Source organism: Ochotona princeps, chromosome 7, assembly GCF_030435755.1.
Source record: "Ochotona princeps isolate mOchPri1 chromosome 7, mOchPri1.hap1, whole genome shotgun sequence".
NCBI classification, from domain to species: domain Eukaryota; kingdom Metazoa; phylum Chordata; class Mammalia; order Lagomorpha; family Ochotonidae; genus Ochotona; species Ochotona princeps.
In genome coordinates, this window is record NC_080838.1 from 56,209,737 (window position 1) to 56,231,861 (window position 22,125).

Here is a 22,125-nt window from a genome sequence, read left to right on the forward strand (position 1 = left end):
GAAGGAGGGAGCAGGGGTATTCGCTCTGGGTCCCCCCGCCGGCTTTCAGGAGCCCCTTCTTAACTTCGTCTTTGCTCTCCTCGCCGCAGATCCGAGAACCGCCCATACCCTGGCCAGTCCCCCCTGGTGCGAACACTTTTCCTCCTCTCCGGGAAATAGGGAAAGAGGGAGAGGGGAGGGAAGGGGCTCGGTGGGGGGCGGGGCTCGCGCCTCCCTCTCCCTCCCACCCCAGCGCAACCCCAAGCTTGCAACCGCTTGCGAGGCTGCAGCCCTGGTTGGGCAGCACTGGACAGATGGGCGCTTCCTGGGCCTGACGGATGAGCCACCGGGCACGTGAACTCCCACCTCCAAATTGGCCCAGCGCCGGGCGGCGGCGCCTGCAGCGGCGCGCCAGGGGCAGCCGTGTCCCCGCCCCGCCGGCGCGCGCCGCCTCCGCTTTTTGCATAGTAATTTCAGTTCCTGGTCGCCCCGAGCTCGCTCACCCGCTCGCTGGAGCAGGACAGCCGGTCGAGGCCTTACCGAGCCCGCGGTGCGGCGCCCGTAGAGCCGGCGCCTGGGAGATGCGACGCGAAGACCCCGCCACAGCGCAGGCAGTGGCCCCGCTGCGCCCGCGAGAGGCTGGCCCGAGCAGGTAGGCGACCTGCGGCCGCGGGAAGAGACGCCCCCCGCGCCACTCCGCCCGGCGGCCGGCCCCGGGGAGGCGAGCGTGGTGGTGTGCGCCGCGCCGGTGGGGAGGGATTTGGTCGCAAGGTTTTGCCTGGGGATCCTGTGCCTGTTGCTCTGATCCCCGTCCCATCCTGCGCTCCAGGAGGGGCGGTCTTCCTCGCAGGTGATGGATTTCTCTGCAAGGTCATTGCTTCCTGAACCTCTGGACATGAAGGTAAATGGGGAAGACGCCAGCTGCCCCTTGAAAAGGTTTATAATCAGTAGGATCACTATGAGAATACCCTAATAGAGGCGTGAGTGTGTGTGTGTGTGTGGCATTTTCTCATTTTCTCATGCCATTTCCTTTGAGGTCAAAAATACTATAGTCGATGTAATAGATGTGCATTTATATGTGTGTGTGTGTGCGTTTCTAGACACATGCAGATATATTCCCACATGCAGTTTTTCTGGAGGTAGCCAAAGGAAGAGTGGCCAGAGATTGATAAAGAGAAATGATTGCAGAGACCTGTTCTGTGGCTTAGAGGTGAACTTTGGAGCGACATTAAATCAGCGTGGAACCTCAAGGGGAAGGGGTTTCTGGAGAGAGATTTTTTTTTTCCCCCAAAAAAGGGCTGGAGATGATCAGCCGGTGCACACAGCAGATTTTCACGCTATCCAGGCAGATGGAAACGATGTAGGCAAAATTTCAGACGCAACAATGGACACTGGGAGGGAGTGCGGAGAAGGGGTCCGTGATCCACAGTGGCAAGTGAATTTGGGGTGCTGGGGAGGCAGCAAATCCACATCAGGTTTCAGGGCCTCCTGGAGGGTCTTGGGGGAAATCACTGCATGTGGTGTTAGCAGTTCAAGGTTAAGGTGATGTGAATGTTCAGAAGGTAGCCAAGGGAGGTGCAGGGAGAGGGAGGACTTGGAGTGGGTGGGAAGAGAGCGCTGAGTGGACACCCAAGGGGCAGAAGCAGCCACCTTTTATAAAGGTCTCTTCTTTCTCCTGTGCAAGCAGAACTTGGATCTGCTCCATCTAAACATTTCTCAGAATACATCCGTGAAAGATCTGCTGGTCCATGTTTTCTTTCTTTTCCTTTTTTTTTTTTTTTAATGTTATTATTGCAAGAAATCTGGGTCATGGTGGGACCAGAGGAAACAGAAGAAACTGTTTACAACACAGCAAGATTTGGAGAGAGTTGATGAAGGCTTAGCTTCATGAAATATTTACACATCTCTTGCGTGGGTTTTTGTTTGCTCTTGTTGGTGCTGCTGCATATTTTACTTTGATAATATTTTGAGAGTGCTCCTCGCGAATGTGCCTATTTTCCAGTTAGAAACTAGCCTTTCTTTTCTATTGTGCTCGCCGTTGGCTGCCCTGAGTAACAATTGTGGAAATAAAGAATACATGAGTCACAGCACAAAGAAGAAAATCTTCTCGGTTGCTATCCCCGAATGGCACTCGAGGCTGACTGTGCTTTGGAAAGAGCACCCCACAGAACATGGGTACATGTGTGTGCCTGTATGTCTTGAGTGGGGGGACTAGGTGGTAGATTCATAAACAGAAAAAAAAATATGCAGCCATTGCTGCTGCAATCCCAGAGGTGTTATCACTGACATTTATTTTGGATCAGCAGAAGAGTTCATGGAGAGTCCTGCACAGTGTGTTGTGGTGTGTTGTGGAGGTCAGGCTTTGTCTGCTCATTGACTAGACTTCTGTGAACATGGTGGGTAGAAATGGCAAGTGCCTTAGCCCTGGAGGAAGTGGAGGAGGAAAGCACTGTATGAATCAGACCGGACTCAAGAGGAGGGGAGGTGGATTCCAGCTAGCTGTTTTGAAACTCTAGTGTTTTAATTACCTCAAAAGACTGGCCCAATGCACTCCAGCATTTGTTCCTGCAACATTTTCTTGATTATGCTTCTCATGCACTTACGAGAAGCATATATTCAGATCCAAAGACGCTTCCTTGCATCTACCAGGGAAACACTAAAATATTTATTGCAACAATCACAAAAGCATCAAGGACTGGCTTCAGAAGGTGAGGGCTAAGTCCAGCCCCAGACCACATGCAGGCTGCTTCTCAGCAGCTGCTTCTCCTCGTTCATGCATTTATTCATTCATTCACTTGTTCATTCATGCATTCAACATCCGCGTGTGTTTGTACTGAACCAGATGTGGTCCTGGATTGTGAAATGGAAGAATGAACACAACAGTCTCAGCCTACCCAATTTAGGAGGGAGACAGGCAGGAAACAGCAAGCAAAGTGGTGTGGCAAGCAGCTGAGAAAGACAGACTGTGGAGGTGATGAGGACATGGAAGGTGTCCCCAGGCCCTAAAGGCTGAGAGGAAAAAGCCTGATGGAGAGATGGTGAGGTGTTCCTAAAACCAGCACCAAAATATGCAGGATCCCAAGAAAACAAGTAGGTGTGGGTGGTTGGGGAACTCTGAGTCAAAAAGGTAGAAGGAGTAAGCTGGAGAGGCAAGTGATTAACACCCAAAAGCTCGTGTCCAGAGACGTCCCAGCTCGACTGGCCAACAGATCCTTGGATGTGCAGAAGCCACAAGGATGCATATTTCCTGAGACCTTGGTTCGAATTCTTCAAATAGCCATCTCTCACATCTTCATTTCCAATAGCCTGATTACAAGGAAGAGCCACCCTAATCTCTGTGCCTCAGTGCCTTCATCCGTGAGTTTTGTTGCTCATTTTTGCATATTGTGAAAATAAAGCAAAGAATGGAGATTTGAGCTTTATAGAAAATCATGAAATCTTATTTTTGTGAGAACATTGCTCAGGACAAAGCAATGGAAAAAAGAAATGTATGTATGTATATATAGGTAGATATTTATATGTGTATGTATGCTTATATGTATATGTATATGTATATCCCAAGTGCTTATTGTCCCAGGTGAGTCCAAAATCAAATGCATGATGATCTGGTCTGAACACCTGAATGAGCAAACCAGTAATTCAGGAAAAAGGAATCAAGAGAGCTCAAGAGCCACAGTTAATTATTAAATTTCTTTTTCCAATGGGAAAAAATACAGTAATCCAAAAAGGATCAATAAGTGTCCTTCTGGAATTGTACTTTTCAAACCACATATCCCAAGCACTGTGAAGTCCATCTGGGGAATCTAATCAGCAGGTTCACTTATGAATATCAAGTAGCTCAGAAAAGCAGCATATAAAGGATGTGCGAGCATTGCACATGGATCCTCTAAAGCTTTGTTTATATGAATGTGTGTCTACTGGACTGAAATGTGAAGTATATATCTTATATCATGTTCTAAAAAGCCCAAAAGCTCCTGCTGGAGATGATACAAAGACATGCTTCCAGTTTGCAAAACACCAAGGGTTGACAAAGAGATGTGAGGTACGCATGCGTGTGCAATTTTATGAGTAACATAATTTTCTCATTGGAAAAGGCAAGACTGGTGACTTCCCAAGGCAGGGAGAAAGATCTGGAAGGGCTGGGGGAGCAGATGGGATGTGAGCTGATTTGTGGAATACAGCTGGGTGGGGTAGGGGCGAGGGTCATGAAGAAGGGATCATGATACAGAAAGCAGCAAAGAATGAGGGAGAATCTCTGATTTAAGAGTCATAATAGGAATTGCTTCTCGGCCAGGTGAAGAACCATATGGGAAAAAAAGAGCATCAAGTCAGAGGGAGAAAATCACACTGGAGTTTCTATTTAGACTGGAATACTATTCATGTTGTTCATTTTTCAATAAATGTCAGTGTGTATATTTGAAGTATATAGCATGATGTTATGAGATACATAGATTGTAAAATCTGTACTACAGTGAAACAAGTAAATATGTTTGTCATTTCCTGTAGTAACCCGTTCTCTCACTCCTCTGCCTGCAAGAAATGCCTGTTCATTTAAACAAGATCCTTACTACAGTATGCTTTTATTAACTATATGGTACAGTACATTAAATCTTTACACTTAGACATCTTTAACCTCCATCTCCCTGTTTCCTCTCTTGCACACACACAGAGTAACCACTATTTTATTATGCTTATTTGATTTTTTTCTATCGCTGTTCAGTTCCTACTCATTTTATATCTAAGATTTCATTTCCTACTGCTGCAACTTTCAGAAAATCTAGCCAGATTGGCCGTAACATCACTAATCTGTCATTTCCTGCCAGCTTTTTTATTTCTCTTGCAAGAATCTACTGGTTGGGCTTTGACTCAATTGAACATGATGACTGAACTATTAAAATTATGGGATACACTGCGTTGTCACATGATTATTGCATGTCCACAGCACAGCTATGGTCACTGACTGAGTGGTCAGGTGATTGTGATCCATTCAGCAAGCCCTTCCCTTCTCTTCAGTGCATTGATTCTCCCGGGAACCCAACATGGGCACTGGCAGCTCCAGGAAGATGAAAAGAATCATGTGTAGCCATCCATTCCAGAAGGAAGAGCGACAGCCGCCGTGGCTTCTCATTTTCAATTGTTTTGTGATGTGACCATCATTTTGGCTATATGTTTATTTTTCTCTATTTTTTATTTATTTATTTTACTGGAAAGACAAAGAGAAATTCTGCACTGCTTTATTTCTCAAATGTCTGTAACAGCCAGGACTGGGCCAAGTAGATGCTGGGAGCCAATAATTCAATCCAGATCTCCCACAGAGGTGGCAGGGACCAAGTGAACTAACACCTGCTTGAACTAACACCTGCTTTCCTCCAGGGTGAACGTTAGCAGGGGCCTGGAATTAGAACTACCAATAGACTCCAGTTCCTGCACTAGGATACAGGATGTGGGCATACCAAAGCATGTCTTAATTTTTAATAGCTCAGCCAATGCCCACTTCAGTTACATATTCAATTATATTAATATGCATCTCTAGGAACTAACATCATTGAGTTTTACTATGACTTAATAATGATTTTTTAGAAGAATGAATTTGAGAAAAAAATCTTACTTGTGTTTCTGATGGTGGACTTTTTTAGTTCTTATTTCATTTCCTCCAGAATAAGACAATATTGTGATATCAACACTCCCTTGTCTATAGCTATACCTCTAACCAGGAAACAATGACAGTTAAATGGGACCCAGCTGTCTGAATGAGTTCATTTGGAGTATAAATATGGGCATTCTCTCTTTCTTTCTTTCTTTCTTTCTTTCTTTCTTTCTTTCTTTCTTTCTTTCTTTCTTCCTTCCTTTCCTTCCTTCCTTCCTTCTTTCATTCTTTCTTCTTTTTTTTTAATCAAAATGAGAGGCCTGCTGCTCTTTCATCTTCTTTTCTACATCAGAATATTTAGATTCCTGGTACTTTTACATAAAACTCTGGAATAAAATAGACATTTGGAAGAAGCTTTTAAGTTCAAAAGATATTTATTGATTTTCATAGGGTAATATGTATACTCTTACAGTCTAAATTACTTACAATCTTGATTGCCAGTAGTATCATTTTTCACACTTTTTAACTGGACGCATTGGAGTTGGCAACACAGCAAACAACTTTCTAATTTTTTCGTGCTTGTAATTAGATTGCCGATTTTATTTTGAAGCTCACTGTCTGATTTGGAGCCCAAATTATTTTCTTCAGGCAGAAATAACTGACCCTTGGCTGGAAGATTAAATACAATGACTTCTTGAATCTTAATCAGAATCTAGATCTGAAGGTGGAGCTTAGGAATTTTTTTTAAGATCCCAAAGGAATTCCAATAGCAAGCTTTAGAAACCCCTGCTTAATCATGCTTTTATTTACAAGAAAACCAAATCGTGCTTTTGTTTACAAGAGGAGTCCTAAGGAAGTTAATAATTTGCCACAAGTCACTGTTGGAGCTGGGCTAGAACATACAATTTCTCTTTTTTGTCCCACACTGAGTCTACACCCACAGCAGGTCCAACATTGAGAATCAATTTACTTATTTGAAGGCATAATTACACAGAAAGAGAGGAAAAGAGAGAGACAGAGGCAGACAGACAGACACACACACACACACACACAGAAAATGAGAGGAAGTTACTGAGAGCAATCTTCCATCAGTTGCTCCTACTCAAAAAAGTCCACACTGGTTGTGGATGAAACAGGACAAGCCAGGAGTCCGGAGCCCCATCCTGCTCTCCCACATGGGTAGCAGGGCTCAAATGCTTGGGCCATCTCCCACTGCTTTCCCAACAGAAAGCTGGATTGGAAGTAGAGCAACCAGCACTTAAAAGGGCAATCATATGGGATTCTGGCATCATAGGCGTGCAAGCTTAACCCATTGAGCCATCAAGCCAGTCCCAGTAAAGTTTTTCTAAATTGTTCACCTAATGCAGTGGCTTCCATTTCTGTCCCCAAGGTGCTGATGTGGTTAAATTGTGGTGATCAGTTTGCTAATCTTAGACAACGTATTTGTATTGGCCCTTACATAACTACCTCTCCCCTCACGTCTTTTACAAATTTTAGTTCTTGGATCCTAAGCAGATTGCTAAAGAACAGTAATTTGGTCAATATGCACAGCCCTGTAACACACACAGAATCAAGAAAAACGCTGGAAGCTGGGAGTAAAAACCCATTAAGTCACAGGCGTCTCCAGGGATTTGGGCACTGCTGCTCGTTCAGTAAGGAGACAACTGGACAGAGATCTCCAAAGCCCCTAAAAAATCACATTTGCATCAAACAAGGAAATTCTATTTAAACATAAATTGCAAACAATCCATTTCCCCTAGTTGATGGGAAATAATCAAAATGCTTTACTCAGTGATGGGGAAAAGCCTTACTTGTCCTGAAAAATCATGTCATGTGAACCTGCCAAGGCAACCCTCAGGCAAGACTTGAAATTTAATAAATCTATAGCAAGCTAATTTTTAAGGTGATAATTTTGTATGGCCCACAAATGATGTTATAAATATTCACGTGGCCCTTGGCAGAGGGAAAAAAAAGGTTAACTGACAGATTCTTGATAGTTTTTCAGGGGTATTGATTTCTAAGTAGCCTAAAATTAAAATCACTATATTGCTTTTATGGGAGGCTCTTCTCTTTGTTTAAAGCATACAGTTTTTGTTAAATTAAATACATGCTAACTATATTTTCTGAGTAATCCGACCATTGCTATTTTTTGTTTCAATTGTTGGTGAAAAGTTTTCTACATTGCCCATGTGTTTGCCTTGGTGAGTACAATATGCCAGATATTATCAGGATTAGGAATTTTGCATGGTCTATGGGTTTTTGTTCTGAACTACAGCTGTGTAGGACAGAGATGCAAAATAGAATGTGAACAATTTTTTTCATATTTTTCTTCCTTTATGTGACATAGATATAATTTCTCATTACATACTTTTAAAAATAGTTGTATAAAAATGTAGAAGACGTGTTGTTCATCATGATCTCCAATTCGTTGGCACTTGGTTTTTGTGCTTATTAAGACATTATTTGAAATTCTCACTCCATTGCTCTAAATGAGTTGCTCGACGCACTCAAAACATGGCTTCTAACTCCATTAGTTCAGCAAACCCTTCATGTGCAAAAGCCTCTTGTATATAATGTGCACTTTTAACTTATACTTAGCTGTGTTATTCTGTAAGCATGCCTTCCTTTGGATTATTCTATGATTTATTTCTCCTTCAAAAAGTGCAGGTGAAGTTGCAGCAAATAGAACTCTAGTTGTTACTCTGAATTTTAATAAGAGCCAAGGTTAGTAAATGAGTGTATGCTTTTCCTACTGAATCCTTGGGTGAGTTAAATTGCTAATGACAAATGGGTGTGGAAGAGTTTTCTTATTTTCACGTCAAATATGTTCTGAGTGCAGTCAGAGCGTGGCAATCTGTCAGCGTCAGGGTCTGGGGTGTGGCTCTGATGAAGACAGTGAAAACACTGGCAATCTCCTTTCTCATGGAGATGTTTCTACTCATCACTTACAGACTCTCAGAGCAAAAGGCAGCCTTGTCATAAGTAGCTGAGAGCTCTGGTACACACCTCATACCCTGGTTGCAGTTCAGGCTTGGGACATAGGTAACATAAAAACTCAGAAAACCATGCCCCACAGATATTTATTTTTATTTTTAATTAAGCCAAATCTAAGATTCAAAAAGTGTATTCTATCATAAATGAAAAAACTATTTATACTCTAGGATGGAGCTGAACAACAGCTTGTACCACCTCTTTAATTCACTGCAGTCCCCACCTCTCCCTATTGTCTCCCTGACAGTGTAAATTCTTTGATGTTGATTATACACAACAGCTTCACTTCTCTGCCTTGCTTATCTCACCCCTGGAGTCACTGAGTTTGCAAAATATACTTGAGTTCCCAAATGCCATAATGGTACTCAGGAACCTGATACATCTGTGTGAAATGGAGAGAATTGCAAAGATAAGCCATAGTGAGAATCTAAAAAGGTCCCATCACATATATATATGTATATATATATATATACATATATATATGTGTGTGTGTGTGTATATATGTATATATATATATATGTACACACACATCATATATATACAATAGGAACTTTATTTGTATAGTTAAATATTAATATTACTTTATATTGTATTACTTTATATTATATATACTTTATATTATATCATATTGCTTTATAAAGTTATATTACATATTATATATAGTTACATACAAAAGATAAATATATAATTTCATATACATATAATTTTATATATAAATGTATATAAACTTCCTTTTATTATATATTATATATATGTATACAAGTTTACAAATGGAGTTGAACTTGGCTGACAGCCACAGAATAGCAGAGCTTTTCATTTGTCTACTTGCTTGCTTGCACTTGACTGTACTCTAAGTGCAAACTAAAAATATTAACAGTTTTAACTGATCTGTTCTCTTTAAAGACTCATGCCTAACATTTTGCATTAAATTGCTTTATTTAGTTTCCTTCCTTCCTTCCTTCCTTCCTTCCTTCCTTCCTTCCTTCCTTCCTTCTTTTCTTCCTTCTTCCTTTCTTTGGCTCACTCCTGAATGCCTACAAAGGTCTATGGATAGGAAGGGCTGAAGCTAAGAGTTAGTAACTCAGTCCCCGTCTCCCTTATGGGTGGCACAATCCCAGTTACTTGAGCCATTGCTGCTGCCTCCCAAGGTGCACATTAGCAAGAACCTGGAGTTGGAAGCAGAGCTGAGACTCAAACTGAGTCATATCCATGTAGGTGTATGTCTCAACCAGCATTTAAACTGGTAGACCAAACTCGCATTCCTTGTCTTTCCTATTTTGGAATGCACTGTATTTGTGTTCTGTGTACAACTCGTGACAAGGACACCCAACCTGCAGAGCATCCTGCAGGCTTGGAGCATACCTGATCTTTCCAGTCCTGGTGCATTCTATTCAGTAGGTCCCACAGCTGAGAAAAATGCTGACGAGTTCCACTGACTCATATCCCATTTGGTGGTTCCGTCTGTGCAGCTAAGCAGCACTCACTGAATGACTACACGTAACTGCACTGACAGTCCTTCTCTGGAGCTGGTCAGCTCATCGGGCAGCCTGGCCAGGATATTAGGTGGAACCTCTCTGTACAGGTGGACAACAGTGAGATGACAGCCTTAGGGTTGGTTTCTTCACATTGCAAATGAAGACAAATGCCCTAAGAGAGGAGCTGGAAAAGCCATGCAGACCATCAGTAGAGAAAGCTGTCTCCATAGCTCTCTGAAACTGCTCATTCTTTCTCAACTTCTGCTGCTTTCCTTCCTCATGCACACTGCACTGCATACCGCCCCCTCATCATGCCTCCTACTTTACTTCTAAAAACATCCTCTCATCTAATTATTAATCCTTAAGTGTCGGTGCCTCAGTAGCTTCACTCCAAAAGACAGGGCTGAGAATAGCATCATTTGAAGGTAACAGAGGACACAGTGCTACAGCAATGCTGCTCGCTTTGGAAAGAGAGGCATTGTCTTGTAGTGCTATGTCCCAGTGCTTAAGTACCAGGCATTGTAGCACTTGACATGTATTGATAATATATCAGAAACTCTAGGTACTAAAAATCTTTAGGGATAAAATGACTTTTTTTTTCTTATTGATTTTGATATAACCCAAATTTAGTTTTATTGAGACTTCTACGCTCTTTGAGGAAATATTCTATTTGTTTGGTTGTTATTCTGATGCGTGTAACTCTAATAACAGATTTTTCTTTTCTTGAAGATCATCCCTCTGTTGTTTATGGAGGTTGAGTGGTAAGGCTACAAGTCTCAGAGATGGTGAAAGTTAATAACTAGGGCTGGACTGAAATCAGTTGCTTCTGTTTTGCAAATTATGTAAAAGCCCTGTTCTACCTGGAAATAGGGGTTTATTCAAGAGAAGAGATCTAAAATGTAAAAGGGCTTTGGCAGGAGCCCCTGTCTTAAGGAAGGTGGGTTCTCTGGATTATTTAATAAATCTTCACTGAGCACTTAATATTGATGTTAAATTTTATGCGATGACTGAGCGAATCATAGTCTAAACTCTCAAATAATGCCCAGATCACTTAAATAGCTAAAATTCTGAATGGACAGAGTTCAGCCAAGTTAGAATGGGCCCATTTGCTGCTCAGGATCTTGGGGAATCCCCTAGTAACCTAACAACCGGAATCACTCATCCCTCTCCATCCGGTTCCTCCTGGCCTGCAGCCTCCTTCCTGTTCTGCCCTGCAAGCCAGCTTTATTTCCGTTTCTCCCTTTCAGCTTCACCACCTGCTTGCCACACCTGGTTCCTTTCTTAGCAAGGCCAAGCTAGGGGAAATCTTCCTGTTTATACTCACTGCTTCATTTTGAAGAAAACCAAAGCATTGACACATATATTTCCAATTTATTATGATGCAAATATAGAGGGGCTGCAGTGGGTGCAGAAGGGGCAGACGTAGGTGGGGAAGAGATCACTGTTGGTGTCTGCTGCTGCCTGCTCCTCCGCTCTGGGAAATCTCTCCCTCGTGAGCACACCAGAACCCCGATATAACTGTGTTCCTCCTTTTTTGTTCCTTAGTCAAGGAAACATACACAAGTGCAATGGGTAAGACTGACATTATTGTGGAAATAACTTTATTATCAAGATTGGGATAACTGACACTAGAGAAAATTGCTCTAAATTATTCCTTTGAGAAATCATTTGCTGTCACGGGTACTTTATCATCGCTTGTAAATTGGCGTTAGCATGCACTGGTGTACTTTAAGGCTGTTTAAGGGTCACTGCTTTAGAACATCGCTTAGCCACTCACAGATCATGTTTACTTTTGGGGGAAAATCTTGAATCAGATCGTTAATGTGGGATGAGCCCCATCTAGGGTACCAGGAATAATTGGCTGTTTCTAGGCCCCCTTGCCAAATACCCCATGCCTTTTTTTTGTGGCCCTTTGTGTCCTAAGAAAGTGTTCTTAGGTGCTTCTTCAATCTGCCTCTCTGTAGTTACAGCCCTGAAAGTTCAAGAAGTAGTTCACAACCTTTGAGTACAAGTGATGCCACCTCTGTGTATTTACAGTGATGGGGAAGGGAGCTCCCATGCCTCGTAGTTCACAGGATAGAAAATGAGAGAATTGTCTACGGCCATACCACCCTGAACGCGCCCGATCTCGTCTGATCTCAGAAAATGAGAGAAGTGGTTGGAAGTGGGGAGGCATTGTGACCAGTAGGTGAGGTCACTTCCTGAAATGCCTACCTCCAAAGTCAGAGTGCCAGTTCGACTCCTGGCTGCTCTATTTCTGATGTAGCTTCCTGCTGATGTATTCTGGAGGCAGCAGATGTTATTTCAGGGGCTTGGTCCCTGCCACCCACGTGGGAGACCCAAATGGAGGTCTAGGCTCCTGGCTTCAACCAGCGCCCAGTCTGATGCTTACAGCCCTTCCGGAAATGAACTAGCAATTGGAAGATCTCTGTCCCTCTGTAACTCTTTCAAGTAGATGGAAATGTATATAGGGGAAAAAAAGTAATTAGAATTTTTGAGAGAGCTAAGACGGCACTCCATTTGATACTGAGCGGCCAAGAACGAAGGCCTACTAAACACAAGCCAAGAGTACAAAATTCAATAGTAGGGGAACAAGAGACTGAAAAGGACCACTTGGCTCTATCCTGGTCCTAGAACATAGAAAACAAAATGCTATACATTGAAGTTTATAAAGCTGCTTTTCCAGGGCAGTGGATGAGGAACAGGCTACAGATTTGCATAACTCTTTCAGAACTTCCTTCGTTAGGTTTCCCAGCAGGGGACACGTTACTGAACCTATTTCTCGTTTAAACAAATTGATCAGATTTGTGCTATAATTTTCCTCATTCTGGAAATGAACAAGTTTAATGCCTTGTGCACGGTCCCCCACATGCCGTTATTGCCGACACTGTGTGTGAACCTCCAAGGCCATGACCTCACCCGCTGCTACTTGGCCGTTGATGGTAATTTCAAATAAATTATAAACACGGGATCAAAATGTGAGGTATAGGCAGGATGTCATGGACTGCGTTCTTCTAACTTAGGTTTTACTTTGCATTGCTTCACAAAAAAAGAAAGCTTCTGAATCAGCAGTAAGACATGCTCTTTTCAATAAACAAAGTCAGTTTAAACACAGGCATTTTCGTTAAAATTGGAAATCATCATACAGACAAATCAGCAAACATGAATTTTTAAACAAAATATCCCAGTGACACCTATGTTCAACCCCCAGCGTTTCTTTCTTTTTCAAAAGCAAAGCCAAGCACATTTCATGGGGTCACGTGCAGAAGCACAAACACACACATTCGCTTACCCCATCCACTGGAAAACCCAGGCATGTGTCTTTGTTTAACTCTGCCTTCGGACTTTGAACTCAGAAACTATTTATAGAGCTAGTGTTTCCGTGATTGATGTGTTAAACATAGACATTCATTTACTTATGAAAGCTAAGCAATTCCTTATTGTAGCTTACAGTTAAGTGTTCTAGTTGCAGAATGACTGAATTTTGAAAACAAGGTAACCTATTCACAGGGAGCCCATTTGAGATGAATTCTTTCTTAAAACTATAGTTCTTAAGAGTTAATGTTTCTTCATCGGCTTCGAAAGTTATACCTATGTCTGTGCACTTTGAAGATGAAAATCAACTGATTTTTTAAAAGCCCCAATTTCTGCTTCATATTTTTGTTCTTAAGTCCTTCACAAGCGATTTTTTTCCTTTTGCATTTTTAATGTGTTAATTTGTGATGTATTAAGACAGAAAAAGTTCCCATCTCCTGGTTCCCATCTCATGGTTCATTCGTCAAACACCTACGTTAGCCAGGGCTGGAATGGAGTTGAAACCAGGAGCTGGTACTCAGTTCTAGCCTGCAACATTAACAGCAAGGGCTTCAGCTCCATGTCGTGACCACTGCCTCCCAATGCTCCATTAACAAGAAACTGGACTCAGGATCCAGTGCCAAGACTAAAATCCAGGCACTGAGACGTGGTACATGAACACCTTAACTGCTAGGATAGACACCTGTGCTGAACTTTTTCTCTTAAAAATGTTGACAGAAGTCACTTAAGACATCAGTCTGAGTACTGGACTGCTGTCATCCATCTGGAATGTCTTTGCATCTTGTGACATTTCAAAATTCAGATTCTTTGTTCCAAACGCAGCATTGCTTATCAAAGGTGAATTTCCAGCGGTGATGTGTGGGTTGGTCTTAAGTAGTCACAAGTGTATATTTATTTTAGTAAATATGAATTTATTTGAATATCCAAAACAAATTTAAAATATATTTTTAAATGTGTTAAGAAAAATATGTAACTGCCAGTTAAACATATGATTTCACAAATCTCATTTCTTAGGAGTAGAATAATATTTTCAATTACAGCAAATAAAGTCAGTTTATTGGAGAACATTAAGTTTTCAAAAATGAATAAGAAGCACATAAACACTAACCATGAATCATGAATGAATGCCACCATCGTTTAGATGGAGCAAAAAGTCATGTCATCCTTACGTAAGACTCCTCATGTTTGCTTTGGAAATAAGATGGTTGGTCCAAATCCCTAAGACCATTTTCAGCTCTAATGCCTTCTTTCTTTGTTTTTGTAATAGTCTCACATTTTTATTTCCTATTTTGGGGCACATTTTCCAGATTATAGATGTCTTTATCCTGTTTTGGGACTTAGTGAGAACCTTCTTATCTCTTGCCCTCATCCGTAACACTATGCCTTCGTTCATTTACAAAGATACCTATCACAGCATGCCTTAGTACTTTGTTTGCATCCCAGCCATGTGAACATGCAAGAAAACTGCCAAACTCTTGACCTCTGACTTCTGTGTAAATATGTCAGCAATTCACACTGAGGTCAAAACCCTTCAGAGCCCTGTAATCTTCTCATTATAAACTTCCTGGAAGACTACTGTATCTTCAATTGAAAGTCTTTCAAATAAAACGCATTTTTGAGGCTCATATTTAACATTTTTAGAGTTTGCTACAAATCCTGAATAAAATTATATATGATTTTTACACCTCACAACTACAAGCATCTTATTCTTGAATAATTTTGCATATAGATACCAAAAAAGAAAGCTAGCACTTTCATGATTATAGGGTAGATGTTATTATAATTTTGATTAGTTAGAAATTCTTACAATTCTGAGTCAAATGATACATCTGACATGTCAGTTTTTTAAAAATCAGCCACATTGAAGGAAAAATCAAGTTTCAATAGTGCTTGCTATTATTTATCCACAAGCAGGTGGTTAAGGTGTAGATATTGGTATGATTATTTTTTTCTGGAAAATTTGTCCTTCAGAAACCTTGCTAAAACTGTTTAAAAGCACTTGTGTAAGGTGAGTACAGACTGTCACAAACATCTGTATATCTCTTTGGTAGTAGCCAGCAACTTATGAGACTCGGTTATTTGTTTGTTTTGTTTAGGTTTTTTTTTGCCAGTCAGCTTTATCTCTTTCTTTCTTTTTTTTAAAATTTCATTTCATTTTATGACACAATTTCATAGGCTCTGGGATTCCTCCAACCCCTCCCTATGCTCTCCCCCCATGGTGAATTCCTCCACCTTGATGCAGTGTTACAGTTCAAATGCAGTCATGATTCCTTCATTGCAAGCATGTACCATGCATAGAGTCCAACATCTAATTGTCCAGGTAAATTCAACAGTTCCTTGGGGAGACCATCTCTGGTCTGAAAGCAAAGCTGGCAGAATATCATCCCGATCAATTAAAAGCCACAACATAACATCAACTACAATTTACAACACTATGGAGTTAATTGACATGGTACTGAGCAACCAACATGCCAGAAAATGCAAGTTCTCAACCACATCCCGTGACTACTTCATTGACATTTCAATTTTAGTTTATACACAACCGACTGCTATACACCTTAAAATGGCTATAAGGTACTATTCAGCTGTCTCGTGTCTATTTTCATTTTTATATTTAGCAGTTTATAGTATTGAAGCATTATTTTTACTGAACTTGGTGAATTGTAGGCTAGTCTGAATTGGCTTATAACTCTAACAAGGCATATGTCAACAGTTGAGGCACAGGACAGTTTTAGGAGGGGTGTGCAGAGAAATCTTCCATCCCCTAGTGAGGAGTAACTAATCTTTGTGTCCTACCTAGTAAGGTATATTTGAGTCCCAGCTGACCGTTTCCTGTCTGGTTCCAAGCTTTCTTTATTGGTCTCTGTCTATCTAATCTAATTTTTTTGAGGGGACAGGGGACCTCCGGAGCGACCCTGATGGTCATTGCAAGAGAGGGTGGGGATCCAAAGTTGGAACTAAGTGAGGACCAGAGAAAGCTCCCCTCCCGAGTCCTGAAGAAAGTTTACTGTTCTTCTGTTTCTGAGGTCTGCTCAAGGCTCCTGGAGACTGTATGGGTGAGTAGTGCCGAAAAAGATTAGCTGTGGTTTCCTGCTCAAGATTCTATAGACTAGTGAGAAAAACAGAAGGGGATGTAGTTAGCTGAGGTTCCTTGCTCACACGTGGGTGCTAGTTTTCTTTTTTGTAAAAAGACAGGAAACTGAAATGTGTTCTTTCCCTAATTCATGTTATATCTTATAAAGACCTATCTTTGTGTCAATATGGGAAGATAAAAAAATGAAAAGTTACATCCTTACTTTTAAGAACCAAAAAAACTTCAGAAATTAAGTAAAATATTAGGAATGTAAGAAGAGGTTAAAGCTCTCTTGGTAATATTTATTCACTCTAAATGCATATACACTGTGATAAAAAATCGATTAGCAAAGATTATTTTCAAAGTTTTAATGCTTGTATGTTATCATGAAAATGTATAACTTCCAAAGTGTCACATTACTTTGAAGCAAGAATTAGTTACTTCAGGTGACTTTTAACTCTAGTTCTTACACTAAGATTCAATTAGTTTATTAGTTGGTCTTTGATCTTCCAGTTTCACAAAGCATCAGTTTTAAGGGCATATTCCAATTCTCACTTTTAAAGAACAGCACTAAATAAAATCATGTGCTGGGGGGGGTGTGTCAATATCAGTACAGTTTCATTTGACACATTCATGACTTATTAAAAAGCATCCACAGAAGAATACTTGCAAATAAGTACATTTTATGAGTAGGAAAAGTTTAATGGAAGCTATCTGGGTCAGGGAGCAGAACCACTAGGGTGATTTGCAGTAATGAATCTATGAGATATTTTACACCTGCCGGAGGGGGAGGAGCTCTGCAGCTGCTTTTACATTGCTGTCATTGGAGGTTAACAGAGCTGGTTTGGGGAAGACAAGCTAAATTTAAAAAGCAGTGACAATAAGACCAATTAGAACCTGCAATCCAAACAAAAACCCATAGAAACATACTAGAATCTTTGACTCATACCTTCTCCAACCTCAAAGACCAAAAATCTGTTGAAAGAGCAGGCACTCCACGCATCACTGCAAAGCTGTTTATGCACCTGGTCCAGGGGGTTCTGGCAGTGGGGCTGCTTCCTGACATCAACCTGGGAGGTCTACTGCAGGGCTGCCACACTGACCTTCCCAGCATGGCAGTACTGCTTCATTCCTGCCCTCTAAATTCCACCTCAGCTTCCCTGGTAACCACTTGTAAGGAAGGACAATTTAGGAAAGGAAATACTGGGAATCGGTTTCCACCAGATCCAGTTGGCACCTAGTACAAAACCACCACAGCTTTTGGCCAAGAAAAACATGAGCAGCCCCTTTGGTTTTGAGCTTGGCAAGAAGCCTTTCTGCCTGAAGATTCAGAATCCATTTCACTCGTGGCTTATGCTTAAGAAATTTTTCCTTTAGACGTCTACGGACTCCCACTCTTCTCCTGTATATTGTTTGTTATAAGCTGTTGGTTTACTTCCACTCAGAAACTACAATTTAGTGAATGAGCATTTGGCTTAGCAATTAGGACACTGCTTGGGGCACCTGTGAATTAACTATGTTGGAGCACGTGGATTGGAGTGCACACCCAGGGCAGGGAGGCAACAGGTAGTTCCTTGAATAGTTAGATCTATGTCACCCATGTGGGAAACCCAGATTGAGTTCCCTGCTCCTGGCTTTGATCTGAATCTATCCCAGCTGATGGTGGCATTTGGGGATTGGATCAGTGGATGGAAGATTTCTATCTCTGTTCCTGTGCTGTTCAAATCAAAATAAATAATTTCTTTAAAAACTAAAGTATCAAAAGACACAGCTATAAAGAACCTTCAAAATTCATGTCATATCTGTCCCCTGAGTACATTTCTTCAAAGAATGCATCATCTTGTAATATAAAAGTGGATGAGATTAACTTTGGCACATAACTGGGTGATGTACTGACGAACATATTTCTGCCACAATAGATTCCAAACCATTTTTAGATTTCCGTAGGTGCCAGAGAAGGTTTGTATAATATAATCATACAGAAATACAAAAGTTCTTTTAGAAAGGTGACATGCCAGTATTTCTTTGATGTTTTTGTTTTGCTTTGAGACTCTTGTTTGTAATGACATCAAAGGAGATTAAAGACGTTCAAGAAAAAAGTAGAACTGAGAAACAAATTTATTTTACTGCAAATATATTAAAATCTTGGCATAAGTTTTTCATAATGTCCATGGCCCATAAACTTTTTAAAGAACCACAAATGCATTGGTGTCAGTAGGAAGCAGTGAGTTTACCAATGGTGGAAGTGTGCAACCAGGTGCCATAGTCAGGATTCTGTCATTGGTTGGGAAGTCGAATCATGGATCAATCCATTTTCAAGATTCTTTGAATCTTTGTCAGTGACTCTCTGTCTCTTCTCTTTCCCTAATCAGTAAGTGATGCTGAAGGTGCAGTCGCCTCAGACCCTGCCTCACATCCCATTCCAGCATTTTCGTCCTCACTCAATATGAGCACTTTCAAATGTAGGCAAGTAGTCTGATTTGTAAAATAAATAAATAAGTAAACCATAGATCTACTTACTTACTTAAGCACTAGTAAGATACATCGTATTTTCAGACAGCACCAAAAACTCCATAAGTCAGTCTTTCATCATCCCAACTGTATTTTTCAATTTACCCCTTGCTAAAGCAAAAACAAATTTTTCTCTAGACAAATATCCATAAATGCAAATGAAATAGGAAAAAATTGAAAAGGGACGAAAGTACATAATTTTATTAACATTTAGTTTATATTTCACCATTAATAAAATGAAACACTTCTAGATTAGCCTTTGAATGTGTTACATCACTGTGTCAATTTGCTATGATCATTAGAAGCATTTATTTAAGTAGCATGTGCCTTTTGCTATAAATCTCTGTATTGGTGTGGAGTAACAGCATTACATATGCATTGATGACAAAAACTTATTTGTAACCTACAAAAGAATCTGTGGCCTGGCAGGAGAGAGAATACCAAGAACCAAGTGAAGACAGGGGAGGAAGCATTGAGTGTGGGCTTAATACGGAACGGAAGCATTCGGGTTCTATATAGACAAAGCTTTAAAACTTCATCCCACATTACATACCTAGAATGGAAAAGACAAAAATAAAACAAGGAAACAAACTAAATACCTTGACAATATTGTCAAGGATATGAAGCACCTGGGGCATTCATGTGTTGTTGGTGAGGATTCAAAATTATGCAGCCAACTATAGGAAATATTTTTCTTGCTTTCTTATAATGTTATACAGTCACTTAACATTTTACCTGATAATCTCACTCCTATTTCAGTCGGTGAAATGAAAACCTGTACTAACACAAAAACCTATCAATAATAATTGATAATCACCCAGAATGGGAGATAATCCGAATTTCTTTAGGAAATGAGTGAAAAAACAGTGAAAATCCAGGCAGTGAAATACTACCCAGCAGTATAAAGGAATGAATTATTGGTACATGTAACCATTCAGATGAATCTCAAGTATATTATGCTATTTATAGGACTCAGCCTCAAACATCTACATACTGGTATAGACATTATGGTGCAAATAGAACTATAAAACTGGACAGCAGATAAATGTTATGGGTAGGGAGGAATTTGACTCTTAAGGGGTCATCCAGGGTGGTTTCTTTAGGGGTTACAGGATAGTAAATACTCCTTATTGGACAATGAGAATAACTCCCTGTAAACCTATCTTAAGTTGAAGCTATTATAAACACTTAGTACACCTGCCATTGTGAATATCCTAGCTCAGCAACACAGCCCATGTTACAGTTCAGGCTGTTTATTCTCATGATCATGGGCTGCCTGGGCATTTGTGACTTTTGTTGCTACCTAACATCATGAGACAGGATCATACTGCAGATTGCTAGCCTGGGAAAAGGTCCAAATTCAAATGTGAAGTATAATGTCTCCTGAATGTGTATCACTTTCACACCATTTGTAACGTCAAAAACTTTTAAGCCACAACCCCTCTCTATTACATATCTTGATTGTGTCAGTGGTTATATGTGTTTAATATTGCCCAAACTCCTAGACCTAGCCTCCAAGAAAGAGCAGATGTAACTGGCAACAAATGGTTTCAATTCTAATTTTTTTAAAAAGCAATCCAGCCTGAAATAATGGTCCAGAGTATTGCATCTTCCTGGTTCTGAGGTCTGAATGGCAGCCATATGGACAAGACACTAATCCTATTCCTTGTTTATTGACACGGAAAAATGTGCAGACCGAACAGATTTCACTCTGATGTTCAGCAATCTTGGGTTAGTTCCCATCTCAAAGCTCTCTGTAAATGGACACGGGCAAGTATCATAGGACTTTGGGTGTCAGCTGACAATTCTGTTGCCTAAAAATAATGTTCCCTGTCCAGTGAGCATGTGTGAGAGTAGTGTGTGCTGGCCAGTCTGTGTGGGAATGAAGCCCCTTCTCTCCCCAATCATATTACAGCCTTCAAAAGAAAGTATTTATTCTGATATTGCTTATTTAAACCTTGTTATATAAGAAGTGTTGTATTACATGCCACAAGGTCTAACTACTGAGCTACTTAACATCTCTATAAAAATGGAGTTTATAGCCTACTCCGAGTGATAAGATATGTGTCTCAATAGCTGTAAACCAATCAGACTGTGGTAAAAGCTATGAAAAAGGTTTCCCCACTGTACTGTGGCCATTCCCCCATTTCCTGACAGAGCTGTCAGAAAGGATTATTTGTGGAGAAGGCAGCGTTTGTGTGCAAACATAGATTCCGATATATCCTAAGCTCTTTGATAAATAGATCCTTTCTGCCCTACTCGCTTTCTGTTCCCTTATTCCCAGTATTAAGCTATGCTTTGGAATTAAGTAGTGAAGACAGAAAATATTTGTTGAAGGCACAGAACACATTGCAGGGACAGTGGAGTTCAGTCCGATGCTCCAATCATGTTTGAGAAACTGAAGGCAGACCAGTGTGGTTGATGGATAAGGAGGTTAATGTGAAACAACATTTTTCCAAAATTGCACTGGGAAACAGATGGAGCATTCCAACTGAAATACATTGCTTAGTCTGAGGAACCATGGGGGATTTGAGCTAAGAATGATACAATCGGATCTGTGTTTTTAGAAGATGTTATTTGATAAATGATTCTTAGGAAATGACTATTAGCAGTTTTATAAACTGCATGGGAACAAGAAGGGAGACTGTTTCTGAGGCAGGTTCCCAGCATGACTTGGTGAAGCAGTTAATTGGAGTATTGCACCTGAAAAATAAATCAAGAGACCTAGGACCAGGTGGTAACTTTGCTTCTAACCCATAGAACAAATCACATGCATTTCAGAAGCCTACATTTCGTATTCATGAAGTTTGTATAGAAACTATAAGAAATAGTAACTGTGGGAGCCTTGTGTACCTTTTTAAATAGCAACTTTATTGAGATTTATTTGTTTTTAATTGAAGATCAGAGTCAGAGAAAGATAAAGAGCAACAGAGAGAGAGAGAGATTCTTCCATCTGCTGGTTCACTCCCAAGCTGGCGTGATGGTTTGAGCCAGGCATATTTGAAGCAAGGAATTAGGCTTCTTCCATTCTCCAAGTAGGTACAGGGGCCTTGCCTCAAGAAGGGCTTGAGCCATCCTCCGCTGCTTTCCCAGGTCATAAGTAGGGAGCTGGATCAGAAGTAAGAGCCAGTACACAAGCTATTACCCATGTGGGATGCCAAACCCTGCAGGTAGAGGATTAGTCTTCCACAGAC

At 40.7% G+C, this 22,125-nt stretch overlaps 1 protein-coding gene across 1 annotated transcript in view; it reads left to right on the plus strand.

The window, feature by feature from the left end:
* The first annotated feature begins 474 nt into the window (after nt 1–474).
* Nucleotides 475–22,125, plus strand: part of GPRIN3 (GPRIN family member 3) — a 62,232-nt gene continuing 40,581 nt past the window's right edge. The window contains exon 1 of the mRNA XM_004590575.4: nt 475–631. The gene's annotated coding sequence lies outside the window, so the exon portion shown is untranslated. The remainder of the gene's footprint in view (nt 632–22,125) is intronic.